This window comes from Emydura macquarii, unplaced genomic scaffold (genome assembly GCF_026122565.2).
Source record: "Emydura macquarii macquarii isolate MOO-44397 ecotype Brisbane River unplaced genomic scaffold, CSIRO-AGI_Emac_v2 contig_2473, whole genome shotgun sequence".
Classification (NCBI taxonomy): Eukaryota; Metazoa; Chordata; order Testudines; family Chelidae; genus Emydura; species Emydura macquarii.
In genome coordinates, this window is record NW_027132610.1 from 23,078,609 (window position 1) to 23,092,337 (window position 13,729).

Genomic DNA, 13,729 nt, shown 5'->3' on the forward strand with positions numbered 1-13,729 from the left:
TAAGACTGCAGCAGTAATTTTGATTAGCCATGCACATATTTTTAAAGGGGGGATGTGTGTGGGTAGATATTTAACTTGTGTGGCTCTTGACACAGAATGACCAGTCTCTTACACCTCTTCTGAGGAATCTTAATTCCCAGGGAATGCAATGTGCTGGTTGAAGAGTTTGGTGGGGTTTTTTTTTTTTTTGCATCTCTAATCCTTTGCTCTTGGGAAAGTTGCGAGGATCTGTACCTCTAAAAACCATTTTCTCTTGCACAAGTTCTGCATAATGCTTTCAATATCTAGCCCTCTGTATCTTAGGAAGGCTTAAATTGAAAAAATCCAACCCCCCTGGGGTCTGGTGGAAAGCTGGGAAGATTTGCTTCCTTCAAATATGTTGAGTGGCTTGCTATCCAGGAGAGGGTATTATCTAACTGCTGGGGATAATTTTAAAATAGGATGTGCCTGGGTTGCATGAATAAAATTGGAAGTGGTGGGCTTATTTAGGTATACCATTGCACTTGCAGACACTTTAATATTTAAGCACCAATTAATACATGCAAACTTGTATTTTCATGTGTAGTTATGATGCATTTACAAACTGCATTTGTAATGCATTAGTCTCCATTTCTTCAATTCAGACTAGTGAGGGATGTATTTGATTTTGAGATCATTTTTTTAAATACTAATTGTTACAACTATGCAGTGCTGTAGTATACCAAACCTTTAAGGTACAAGTAGTCCACTAGGTGTCCCATAGCTCAGAGGCAAGTGCTGAATGTGCTTCAGCTGCTAGGCCCTTATAGTTCAAGTTCATATGAAAAAGATGTCAAATCTCTGTTCTGTTCTACATGGGTTCTTACACTGCGTTCATCACCATCGTATCTGAGCACCTTCCAATAGTGCCTTAGGTGACACGATTAACATCTGTCACATGTTGTTTGTTCTCTCATCCTGTCTTCAGGGGGAGAATTGTGCATAGTGAAGCGTTTTGGTTTGGTCGAATGTGTTTTGTAGGGTTGTTTTGTTTTTGCGTTTTTATATATATGTTACTATGTGTTAGCGAAGGCAGGTCGAAGACATGCACCTTGCACTTGAGGTGGAAAGTGGTGAGGTTTGTGATAGTCCTTAGTTCACTCCACGGTCTTGGATCAGCCTCCAGGGAAGTTCTGTCTCCAGCACATATGAGCTGTACCCTTACTGCAGAGAGTTCTGTTCTGCCAGTGAGTCCCAATGATCTCATCTGTTATTGTACACAGTGAAAGAAAGAGGAGAGATGAGAGCATTTTACCCTGCTAACCTGGCATATGTGAAGAGGTAGAGTCTCTGTTGTCTTTATGGCACAGGTGTATTAAGGGTGCTGTGGAGGTGCACTGCCCCAGCAGGCACAATGCCTTCCAGAACTCTGGGGATCATAGGGTGTGCACACAGCTACTCTGTCACTTCTGAAGAGGGTGCAACATCTACTTCCTATTGGGTCTGGTCTGCTCTGCTCTTGCCCGTTCACTTTAGACAAGCTACCACCAACAGTGACACTGGCCTCACTCCTATCTATCTAGATGTCTATTTAGTTTCTTCAGTTGGCAGCAATCAGTGTAATATATGGGCGTCAGTATGGGCTAAACCAACATTTTGCCTATTTCTTGTGTGTGTGTGCGCACAAGGTTGGGGAGCTTCCTTGAACCTCATCCCCTTATGGACCAGCATAGGAACTGAATATGGTCTTACCTTTAGTATTTTTCATTTTTCTTTCTGATAGTTATCTTGGGGATAAACATTAAAGGTGATTCTAAAGGATAACATTCTAGTATTTTAAGTCAACATTTTTATCTGAGTATCTGCGTGTGTGTGTGTGGGAGGGGGGGATTGTTGCCTACTATAAATTACTTTTGGTTAGCAAAATCCAGTGGTGGAAGAAGGGGGGGGGGGGGAAGGAAAGGAGCTGGTACAATCTATTTGCATCACACAAAACTGGAACAAATAAGAGGAGACAGGATCAAGGAGGCATCAATCAGCGTCCAGTTGTGCAGGCATAGATTTCCATTACTGTTTTGAAAATCAGAAATTCTGCATGTTCTGTTTTATGTTAATTGAGCTCTTTGGGCACAAAACAGCATGCTGATACATTCCACATCTTCATCTGCATTTCTTATATTGCTTTTATGGAAACATGTCTCTTGCTATTGCATCTGAAATGGATTCTTTGAAAACGCAGCCCTGTCCATCATGGAGAAGGAAAGTTGCTCTGCAGTAAAAAGTCAGAATGCTGTGGGAAAAGTGGGGTTACAAGGGATTCGTAGGAGGCTACTGTGACACTTGAAAGCACATTTCTCAGAAAATTTTGTATGCGTGTGTTGTTGAAAACATCTAATGTTTCTTACTAAGAGAAACCATGATCCTTTGAACAGAATGGTGGTTCTTTAAGAAGACTCCTCCAATTTGCTGTTGCAGTGTAACAGACTAACAGTAGTAAGTACATTAACTCTGTGGCTCCCCCAGATTTCTATTTAAACTATACAATTAATCTAAAAACCTCTTCAAAATTTATTTGACCTTTCATGAATGATTAAAAACTAATACAATTATTTTGTGAAAATATTCTGATTTTTTTCCCCATTCAACACGTTAAGTGAAGAGATGTACCTAACAGATGTTTTGTTTGTTTGCATTGCTTGACAGCAGCGGGCACCTAAGACTGGCAAAGCTTAAACCAATTATGAATAGCTGGCACAGCAAAAATCATGATCAATACAACACAAGGTCGATTTTTTTTCTTGTAATACTATTTTGTTGAGGAGTTAGAGGGAGGGAGAGAGAGAGGAAGGGAGTGAGGAAGTGAGGGAGGGGGGAAAGGAGGAAGGAAGATTAAATGTATGTTTTTGTACTCCTGGTTTTATGTGCAACTGTTACCTGCGTTTCTGAAGAGATACAAGATGCTTCTTCCCTGTCACAAGACTCACTGATTGCACTCTGCAGTCCCTACAGCAGAGACAAGTGTGCAGATGCTGCTAAATCCGTTTCTCCCACACACTAGTTTATTGGATTATTTCATACAGTGGAATGATAGGAATTTAAAAATGAAAAAGAGCTGTTGAGTCATCTAGTCCATCTCCCAGCTAATGCAGGATTGTTCCCTATGGATCTTCGACCAGTGTAGCGTTAAATGAATCAAGCGACTGGACTTCGGCCATTTCCTGTAGAAGATTATTCTACAATGGAATACACTTCATTGTAAGGAAATTTTTCCTGTCAGCCTAACTTTCCTTTGCTTAATGTATTCACATTTCTCCTACTTATATTTTCTTAGGAATCCCTATTTTAAAAGCAAATCCTCTCCTTCCTCCTGTGCATCTTTCCGATACTTGTAGATGACTGTTATTGCTCTCTTTTAATTGTAGTTTAGTCAAGTTATACATACTTCTTTTAACCTCTTCTCATAAATCAGATCTCTTGGACTGTTAATCACTGTTATTACTACCGAGCCAAATCTTGAATACTTACGTTGTAAAATGGGAGTTTTGCCTGAGTAAAGACTTCAGGATTCAACCCATTATGGACTTGAGCTCCTTTAAAGCTCTTCCTGTGACTTTTATTCTTGTATTGGAATACACCTGTACTCCAAATAGCAGGCGCAGACTCAGTGTGTACAAAATGGAGGCTATTACAACGTTCTCTGATATGAAGCAAGGGAACATTTCTAGTTGTGCCAATGACTTGAAATGTGAGCTCAAACAAGTCACTTAGATTTCCTGTATGTTAATTCTGCCAACTGTAAAATCATGTTTACCTACCTCTGTAAAGCATGTTGAGATCAACAGTTTGAAAAATGCAGCAATACAATACAATACAAGCAATAAAGATTATTATTATGCAATTTATTATCTAACATTTGTCTGTGTGGCTCAAAATCACATTGGCTTTTTTGCAACTATATCATATTGAAACCGCCTCATATCCATGAGAATCCTTAAGTGTTTGTTGGGAATACAACTTCATATGGTTTTCCTCTTCTATTAAAAGTTTGGATTATTTCCCCTAGCTGTACTAGTTTATAGATCTCAAAGCTGAGCCTTAATTTGTTGTCTCTTTTTTATGGGCCTGATTATCCTTGCTCACATCAGCTTTACAGATGTGTGTTTCCACTGATTTCACTGTAGTTACTTCTAATTTATACTGGTATAATTGGGAAGAGACTCATTCTTCAAATCTCTTTAGGTTCCTGTGTATTATCACTCCTCTTAGTTTAGTTTCATCTGTACATTTATTTAATACCCTCCCTCCCACTTCTTCCAGATCATTAATAAAGATATTAAATAAAACCTATCCAAATTTGATATCCCAGTGGACAGTTTGCCTCCCTTCCCATTTCATGACAAAATGCACTAAGCTTCCACCCAGTATAACTTATATAATGGCAAAGAAGAAACTGGTTGTCGTGAAAGAAACATTGCAAACACGGTTCCCAAATTTTGCCCAGTTGAGGTCTATGTTGAAAACTTGCCAGCACTCTGAGAGCTGTATTTAATTCATATGGAACAAAATGCAGCTGTTCTGATCTTTCATACAAACATGCTACAGGTCCTATCATTATATGCAGTGCTTAATCATCATACTAGCAGACAGCATACAGGATTGCCTGCTGGGGTATAGAATCATAGAAATGTAGGACTGGAAGGGACCTGGATAGGGCATCTGGTCCAGTCCTCTGCACTGAGGCAAGACTAAGGAATAACAAGACCATCCCTGACAGGTGTTTGTCTAACCTGCTCTTAAAAACCTCCAATGACAGAGATTCCACAACCTTCCTAGGTAAATTATTCGAGAGATTAACTACCCTGACAGTTAGGAAGTTTTTTCTTATGTCCAACCTAAGCCGCTCTTGCTGCAATTTAAGTCCATTACTTCTTGTCCTGTCCTCAGTGGAGAAGGAGAACAATTTATCACCCTTCTTTTTATAACAAACTTTTTTATACTTCAAGACTGTTATCTTATCCCCTTTCCAGTCTTCTCTTCTCCATTTTTTTTCAATTTTTCCTCATAGATCATGCTCTCCAGACCTTTAATCATTTTTGTTCCTCTCCTCTGGACTTTCTCCAGTTTGTCCACATCATTTTCTGAAGTGTGGTGCCCAGAACTGGACACAGTACTCCCTTTGAGACCTTCTCAGTGCTAAGTAGAGTGGAAGTGTTACATCTCATGTCTTACTTACAACACATCTCAGAATGAGGTTTGCTTTTTTGCAACAGTAATACATTGTTGACTCTCATTTAGTTTGTGATCCACTATAACTCTCACAGACTTTTCTGCAGTACTCCTTCCTAGGCAGTCATTTCCCATTTTGTATTTGTGCAATTGATTATTCCTTCCTAAGTGTCGTACTTTGCATTTTTCCTTATTGAATTTCATCCTATTCATTTCAGACCATTTCTCCAGTTTGTCAAGATCATATTGAATTCTAATCCTGTCCTCCAAAGTACTTGCAAACCCTTCCAGCTTGGTATTATCCGCAAACTTCATAAATATACTCTCTATGCCATTATCCAAATCATTATTGAAGATATTGAACACAACTGGCCCAAGACAGATCCCTGCGGGACCCCACTTAGTATGCCCTTCCAGCAAGACTGTGAACTATCGATAACTACTCTCTGAGTATGGTTCTCCAACCAGTTTTTCACCCACCTTATAGTTTGTTTATCTAGGCTATTTCCTTAATTTGTTTATGAGAAGGTCATGTGAGTCAGTATCAGTAGCCTTACTAAAGTAGAGCTATATCATATCTACTGCTTCCTCAGTATCCACAAGGCTTTTTACCCTGTCAAAGGCTTCTTAATATCTCCATAATAAAGATGAGAATAGTCATGAGGTAGACTTTGACCACCCTCGCTTAAGAGTGCTCGACTGTCCTGACATTGCTTTAGTATCTCTGAACTGGTCCTTTTCTGCCACAAGTTTATCAACTAATAACCCTTTCCTTGGCAAATTACTTGTCAGTATTTCTGGCTTCTCAACAGCTTCATTCTTATACCCAAGAAACAACAACTTGTACCATCTGGGTGCTACTCCTCCCCTTTTATTAGGTGGCAGAGCCAATCACTGACTAGTCTTTTTGGACCCTTCTCACTGGCTCATTATTCCTGTTCCTCTTCACAGGGAAGTAGATTGTGGTGATTTCTTTCCTTTCATCTCTGTAAAGCTCATTTCTGTTATGGTGGATACAAGGTGAAAGGCAAGGAAGCATCCAGACTCTGGGTTCCTGCCATCATAGGGATCATTTGCCACAATAGCGGAGGAATTGGTGATCCTTTATTTTCTCCCACAGCCTCCTTGCCCCCTTGTGAGGTCCTCAGGTAGACTCTGACTAGTGACAGCATCTGGAGCAAAAGCCCACCCCATTTTTCCACACCAGTCAAATAGGTTTTCACTTTATAGTCGACTTTACTTTCATTCAGGACATTCCCAGAGCCATTTGCTGCTGTTGCCTCAGCTGATGTCCAGAGTACATGGTTTCTTTGAAAGCATTCAAATGGTGTTCTAGAGAAGAACAGGCATCATTTAATAAATAGAGGGCTCAAAACTTTCTAGTCGGTGATTGGCTCTGATCCTTGTTCATCTACTTGAGGAGTTTACAGACTTTACAAATTGGTGTCCCTTGGAGATAAAGAATTAATCGGTTAAAAAGTCTTATTTCATTATCTTGGCGCAAACTCCATTGCACAATGTGTGAAGGTAATTTTGCCAGTGATGCACATGCTAATACATTTTACTGAAGCTATTTTGATATACTGAAGCTGAAGTCATCTATACAGACTTTTCTTAAGTGTATTAGACATTACATCTTAGGAGAGCTGTAAGAAGATGGACTCCAGGGGTTATCTTTTCCTCCCTCTTCCAGGGAAAAGTTGGAATGTTTCATTTAATTTATGGTAATTAGTATAATTTCATGTGGGTTCAGGGGATAAGAGAGGAGGTGGAAAAGACTGAGCTTCCTTAATTTGCCTTTATTAACTATGTCAAGCACAAACCTGTTTGTCTTGATGTAGAGTAAATGAAAGGAAATTTTGCTGTACTTTCAGGCTTATGTTAAAAAGAGATTGAAAATACAAATGATGATGGCAATGGTAGGGCAAGGGTGCAACGTTAGGTGTATTTTGGTGTGTAGTGCAGCAATACTTTGCATATTCATTAATTTTTCATATTTCAGTTTTTGGCTATATGTGCATGGATATCTGAAGCCAAGGAGGAGCCACTAGCATGCATATTTAAAGGCAAATTTAGGCCTTAGTATGATAACGGGCTCCCTTGTTAAATACTGGTATATTTTAAATTTGGTGTCAGATTATTTACGGAATTAACATTTGATTGTCAGTGGTGTAAATAATAAAAAACAGTTTTAGAATAATGTTACAAAAAATGTGTTCTATCTAGGATGTGTTCACTTGTAGAGAGAAGAGCCATTTTCTATCATGTCTCCCATATTACTGAAGATTTAATGTAATAGAAGTGCAAAGGTAATACAAATTAATGCTGCTTATTGAGAAAATGGAGGGCTCATAGTGATGTTCTGATGTTGTATTTCAACCAGAGCTTTCTGTTACAAAGAGTTTAGTTCATTCCTGCTGCTGATCTAGATCCTCTGATCCAGAGATGCAAAAGTTTCATATTGAACACTGTCCAATTTAGTCATTTTGTCTCATGAGATGAGTAAAACCTGTGTCTGTTGGTTAGCTGTGGTAATTACTTCTAACGTAGTATGAAACGGGTAAAGGATGAACTGATATTTGTTAGGTGAGCATCCATGCTATACTCAAATAATAAGTTCAACAACTCTCTGTCTGAGTGCCCTTACTACAAGACACTCAACCACATGTTCACTGCTGCCCTGAGCATGGAACTTTCGGTACTGTATGACATGCTTCTGATCAGGGAAGGTTTGATTTTTTGTTTTTGTTATTTTTTAAGACTGATGCAAGGATATGGATGCACAAGGCATCACTTATTTCTCTTGCTATCCTGGACCCTGCCCCAGTCTTGTCAGGCAAACCTTTTGGTTGCTTGTATGGAGCCTGCAAATCAGCAGTGTCTTGAGCCAACTCCGTGGGAAAATTCTTGATCTTATCCTCATGGATGTTGTGCAGGCCACAGCATGGATGCAGTTGGCTGCACTGACATCAAAATAGATTTGTAGGCAGCACCAGCTTGCCTTCAGCCTGCTAAATACTCACTCCATCACCATCTGCAACTGCAATGTGTGTAATTAATCTTTCTTCTGCCAGGTGCTCTGTGGTGAGGGTATGGTTTCATAAGCCATGGCAGTAAAGGGTAAATGAGATCCCCTAAAATAAATGGGCACAAATGCCCCATTGATAATAGGGATGTAAAAATTAGTTTAATTAAAAATCCGTTTAAACGTTCTAAAAATAGAACATTTAAATGGTTAAATGCTGGGGGGGAGCCATTCTGGGCTCGACTCCTCACTGCCAAGTGAGAGTTGCCTACCTGGGCAGCTCTCACTCGTGGAGAACTGAGCTGAGTCCAGCTACGGCTCTCCCCCGGTCCCCCCCCTCATGCTGGGTTCTGTGCCTCCCCACAAGCGAGAGCTGCCCAGCTGCTCTCACTCACGGGGAGTCTAGCCCAGCTGCAGCTTGCCTCCCCTCCCCACTGGGATCTGTGCCTCCCCGCAGCTCGCAGGGAGTTGAGCCCAGCTGCCGCTCCCTTCCCTCCCCAGTTTAAACGGTAATCAGCTGCTTAAAATGTTTAAACAGCTGATTACCATTTAAACAGTTAACCTTTTACATCCCTAATTGATAATTATGTTGTTTGGAGAGAAGATGATCCCTGATTGTCCAAACAGGTACACACAAAATCTCCTCAGCACCCTGGTGTCATGCACCTTTCCTGTATATCCCACACTGGTGTTCATGAACCTGTCTTTGTGATTGATCAAGGCCTGCAAAACAATAGGGTAGCACTCTTTGCAATTGACATATTCATGTGTTCCTTGTGGTGGGCAAACTGTGGGCACATGAGTGTCATCAGTGGCCTCAGCGCAAGTTTGAAGACCCCGTTCTCTGAAAGCTGGCTATTATTTCAGGCATATTAGCAATGCCCACCACCTGTGGGAAAACGACAGTATTAATAGTCTCACAAACCCACCACCACCACCACATCATCGACAGTTTACTTGCCAATATCAAACTGATTATCTACCAACTTGTAGCAGTTTGGAGAAGCCAGCTTCAAGTGGCAATAGCAACTGGACTGGTATGGCCTCCCTCAGTTGCAGTCTTGGCATTAGAGAGTTGATCAGGGCAAGCTCCTCCTGCAGATCCATGAAGGTGGCTTTCATCATGTGAAAATTCTGAAGCGACTGCTTGTAATTCGAGGTTTCCCTGACAATGTGATCCCACCACGCTGTGCTAGTTGTCCTGCATCAAAAGCACTAGTTTATGTATAGGAAACTACAACAATTGCAACATGCAACAGGTATCTCCAGTCTGCCGTGAATGAATGAGCTCTCCTCTGAGTCCTGTCGCTGCCTTTCATTCAGAAGGAAATGCTGTTGAAATGTCACTCACCATCTTGGAAACCCTCTGTCTGTACCCTGTTGAAATAACAGTTCAGCCACAAATAGAAACAACTCATCCAGCAGTGCTGGATCCATGGCTTGGCACCAGCTGGAACAGGCAGAAGTGTGGAGTGTGAAGAGCTGGAACTGCCTCTGCTAAATGCTACACTGCTACAATGATCAACACCCCCCACAACACTCTTTTCAAGGTCCAGGGGTCCTACACATGCCCATCACAACGAGTTGTGTGCCTCATTCAGTGCACAAAATGCCTCTCTAACAACTATACAGGTGTAACCAGACAATCACTACACACTCGAATGAACTCACTCAGGAAAATGATAAAAGACAAAAGCAGCACATCATCTGTGGGTGAACGCTTCTCACAAAATGATCCCACTATCTCTGACCTATCAGTTCCCATCCTCAAAGGAAACCTGTACAACACTTTCAAGAGATGAGCCTGGGGGCTTAAATTCATAATTTTGCTAGACACTAAGAATTCATGATCTTAATAAAGACACTGGATTTATGACTTAACACAACAATCCGTAACCCACTAACCTCCCATTTTTGTCCTATGACAGCAGGGGTGTTAATGAGCCAGTTCACATTGAATGGTCCCTTAGGGCTTGTCTACACTACCACTTTTGTTGGTATAATTTGTGTTGCTTAGGTGTGTGAAAAAGCCACACCCCTGAGTGACATACATTACACCGACAGAAGCACCGGTGTGGACAGCGCAATGTCGGCAGGAGATCTCCCCGCTGACCTAGCTACCGCCACTCCTGGAGGTGGTTTTATTACGCCAACGGGAACGCACTCTCCCATCGGTATAGAGAGACTACACAAGCGATCTTACAGCGGTGCTGCTGCATTGGTGCAGCTGCGCTGCTGTAAGCTCTGTAGTGTAGATGTTGCCTTAGAATATGTGCTAACTATTTATGCTAAACTATCTGTTCAACCTTGTGTTTAGCTGGGACACTCTGAGTACCTTTCCCAGACCTGAAGAAGAGCTCTTTGTAGCTTGAAAGCTTGTCTCTCTCACCAGCAGAAGTTGGTTCAAGAAAAGTTATTACCTCACCCACCTTGTCTCTCTAATCTCCTGGGACTGACATGGCTACAGCCACACTGCATTTTGCTTACTGTGTTGGCTAACTAAGAACACATCTGCACAGAGGCCCAGGAAGGACAGACAAGTTCTCCCACAATACACCAAACAATTTCTAGGGTGGATCAATTTAATGAGGCACTAAGAACCCTAGGATAAGCCCCCAGGAATCCTAGAGCAAAACCTATGTAACTGCAGTGTCAATGTTGATGTAGCTACATAGGTATGGGGCATGTACTGCTCTGTAGTATCTACATTCGGAGATGGGCACATGTCCATATGCACATGAGCCAGGACACACACACACTCTGCAATGTAGACCTACCCTTAGAAATCCTCAAGACAGAGTGGTAGACAAACTGATAGTCACCAGATAAGTATTGGTACAGAATAAAGACCATTCCCACCTCAGTCTGGCACTTGAACTTTTTTTCTGCTTTGTCTTTCTTTTTCCATCCCTTTCCATATCAGTTAAGTCTTTTTTTGTTTTTCTTTTTTTGCCACATCTCCAGTTTAACTATTCAGCCTTTTCTTTTTATTCTTTCTTTAGCAACTGTATAATAAAACTAATTTGTTTTGTCAAATGGATCATGCACTGCTAGGTGCTGATAGTTGTATCACTATGTCAGAATCACGAGGAGAATGTGTAGAGACTGTAGCTACTAACTGTGGGTAAATGATATACACATGCACATGCCTGAGCATGTGCCTGTTTTAGGGACAAAAATACATGGAGCCAGAATTTGGAATCCGTAATAAAATTGCCATTTTTAACCTTTCTTGAGGATAAAATGACAAACTAAAATGATGCCTGTGATTTATGCATGGTTCTCTCAATCATGCTTCTGTTCTGCTGCAAATCAAAGGCAGAATGTGGCTCAAATGTATGTCAGTTTATGGGTTTTTAATAGATTTTTATTTTCTGCCATGCCACTAACCATTTTACATATTGAATTTTTTTTTTGTTCCATCATTACAAATAGTTGTAGTAAAATTACTATTCAGAAACTTGTTTTTTTTGTTTTTGTTTTTTTTGCAGGAACTATCTTGTACAATTTTTGAATTTCTATAAGCAAGCTTAATTAAAAAGCTTTATGGTGCTGTCTATATCTCAAATTTAATATTTAGTAGATTATCCTACTAGTCATTATTCTTATCTCACACAGCATGCATTATTCTACACATAGCTGTAAAGGAGCATATTTTAAACTTATTTCCAAATGGAAGTTTAGCAGAATGATTTCCTTCTGCTTTTGTGCTCAATCTATTTACTTTTAGTGAGATATTTTAAATATTTTTCCTTTGCAGATCTTGGTCACTGATTTTAAGCAATCTTTGGATCAATGCTTCTACAGACTTGTTGAAGATCTACCATGAACAGGTACTGTACAGGATAACCCCGCACTTGTATTAAATGGTTTGGCTATTGATCTAAGTTTTGATGACTGTTGTAATATTGCACTTCTTTAAAGCCCCTGAAAAATGTCAATTGTCATTAATGGAGTAATATGGTAGATCCCTGTATGCTAAATTTTCAGTTGTCTGTGTTGTATTTGTATGGGGAAATAAAGAAATGCAGGATGCAAATGATTGTTTCGAGAGAAAACCATAGAACTAAATGTACAAGTTAAATTTCAAAGTGGGCACAGTGGTGGGTGTGCATGAACACCTAGACAATGGAGCTAAGATGCAGCCCTGCATTTGGGCCCCATCTTCCAAACACTGATTTAACTTTGCTACTATAAGTAAGTAGTCCCGTTGATTTCAACTGGAATTATTCAAGTTAGTAATATTAAGTATATGAATAAATGTTTGTAGAATCAGGGCCGTGGAGGGTGAAAGGCTGGCCCCACTGAAGTTAATGACAGAACTTCCACTGAGTTCAATGGGGCCAGGATTTCTCCCAGAATGTCTATGGGAATGCACAGGCAGTTTAAAAAATACGTACATGCATATAACTAAGCAATTTATTAGATGATTTGGAGTTACTCCATTAGATTTTAAAAGTTGGGCCACACCTTATGACAATTGAAAGTGCTGTTGTGCTACTGGAAATGAAGAAGGGGAAATGAGAAGATTTAGAATTGTTTATTCATCCAAAAGGATTTACAGAACTAGATAATCTTTCTATTTTAGAGCTAAAAAGGAGTAGGTTTTTCAAATGTATGGATTTGACAAACAAACTTTATTTGATCTGTATGAGGAGCTTAAAAGATTTAGAGTTGGGAAAGAATGAATAGTTCTTATGAAATAAAAACTAGGATCAGGTCCAGGTTGTAGTGGTCCTCAGGCAAAGATGGGATTTGGAAATAACCTGGTTGTTCCTTAATAGGTGTCTTGTCATAAATAATTGGACGTGCGTGAGGCCTTATTTCTTGGGACACAGGATTAGGGAGGTAAATGGATTAGCAGACGGGAATCAGAATGTCTGTACTAGTTAAAAAAAGAGGGAACACCCAGGGAACCATTTACAATGGACAGGATAACAAAGGGTAAAATAAGACTGCAATGTAAAAAGAAGTAAAGAGTAAGTTGTGCATGGACAGTGCGTTCTGTACAACAATTGGTTTCTGCAGTGACCAAGCCAGTCCCAAAATGTGTGATGAAATATATAGTTTCACTTGTAGATATTAGTGTATTTTGAAAAGCTGGCGAAGTACCATTATCTCAATTTTCTGGAGGATAAAAAACTGATTTTAATTAAAATATTTTTAATTTAAATTGGACTTTTATTTAAATTGAATATATGTTTGTTTATAAAAATATTTACAATTAAATTTGAAATTTACAATGTATGTTAAGGCCTAAACTTACTGCAATCTATTAAAATAATTTAAATTAAACACAATAAATAATATTAAGTAGTACATCTTTTGTGTCAAATTCTAAAGAAACTAAAACTGCTGAACTGTTGGAAGTCACTTGGAATCAGAATTTGTTGAAGGGCTAAACCAGCTTTTGATAGCAGTAACCTCTTCTGCAGGTACAGAGAGAATATTTTGTGCATTTCAGTTTTTTCAGTTGCTTTAGTTCAGTGATAAGTTTATTCAAAGTTAAGAAATCAATAG

At 39.7% G+C, this 13,729-nt stretch overlaps 1 protein-coding gene across 3 annotated transcripts in view; it reads left to right on the forward strand.

Moving 5' to 3' along the window:
* Positions 1-13,729, forward strand: part of ENOX1 (ecto-NOX disulfide-thiol exchanger 1) — a 453,288-nt gene that overhangs the window by 84,410 nt on the left and 355,149 nt on the right. For all 3 annotated transcript variants that reach the window (XM_067563159.1, XM_067563161.1, XM_067563160.1), the window contains one exon: positions 11,970-12,042. The gene's annotated coding sequence lies outside the window, so the exon portion shown is untranslated. The remainder of the gene's footprint in view (positions 1-11,969; positions 12,043-13,729) is intronic.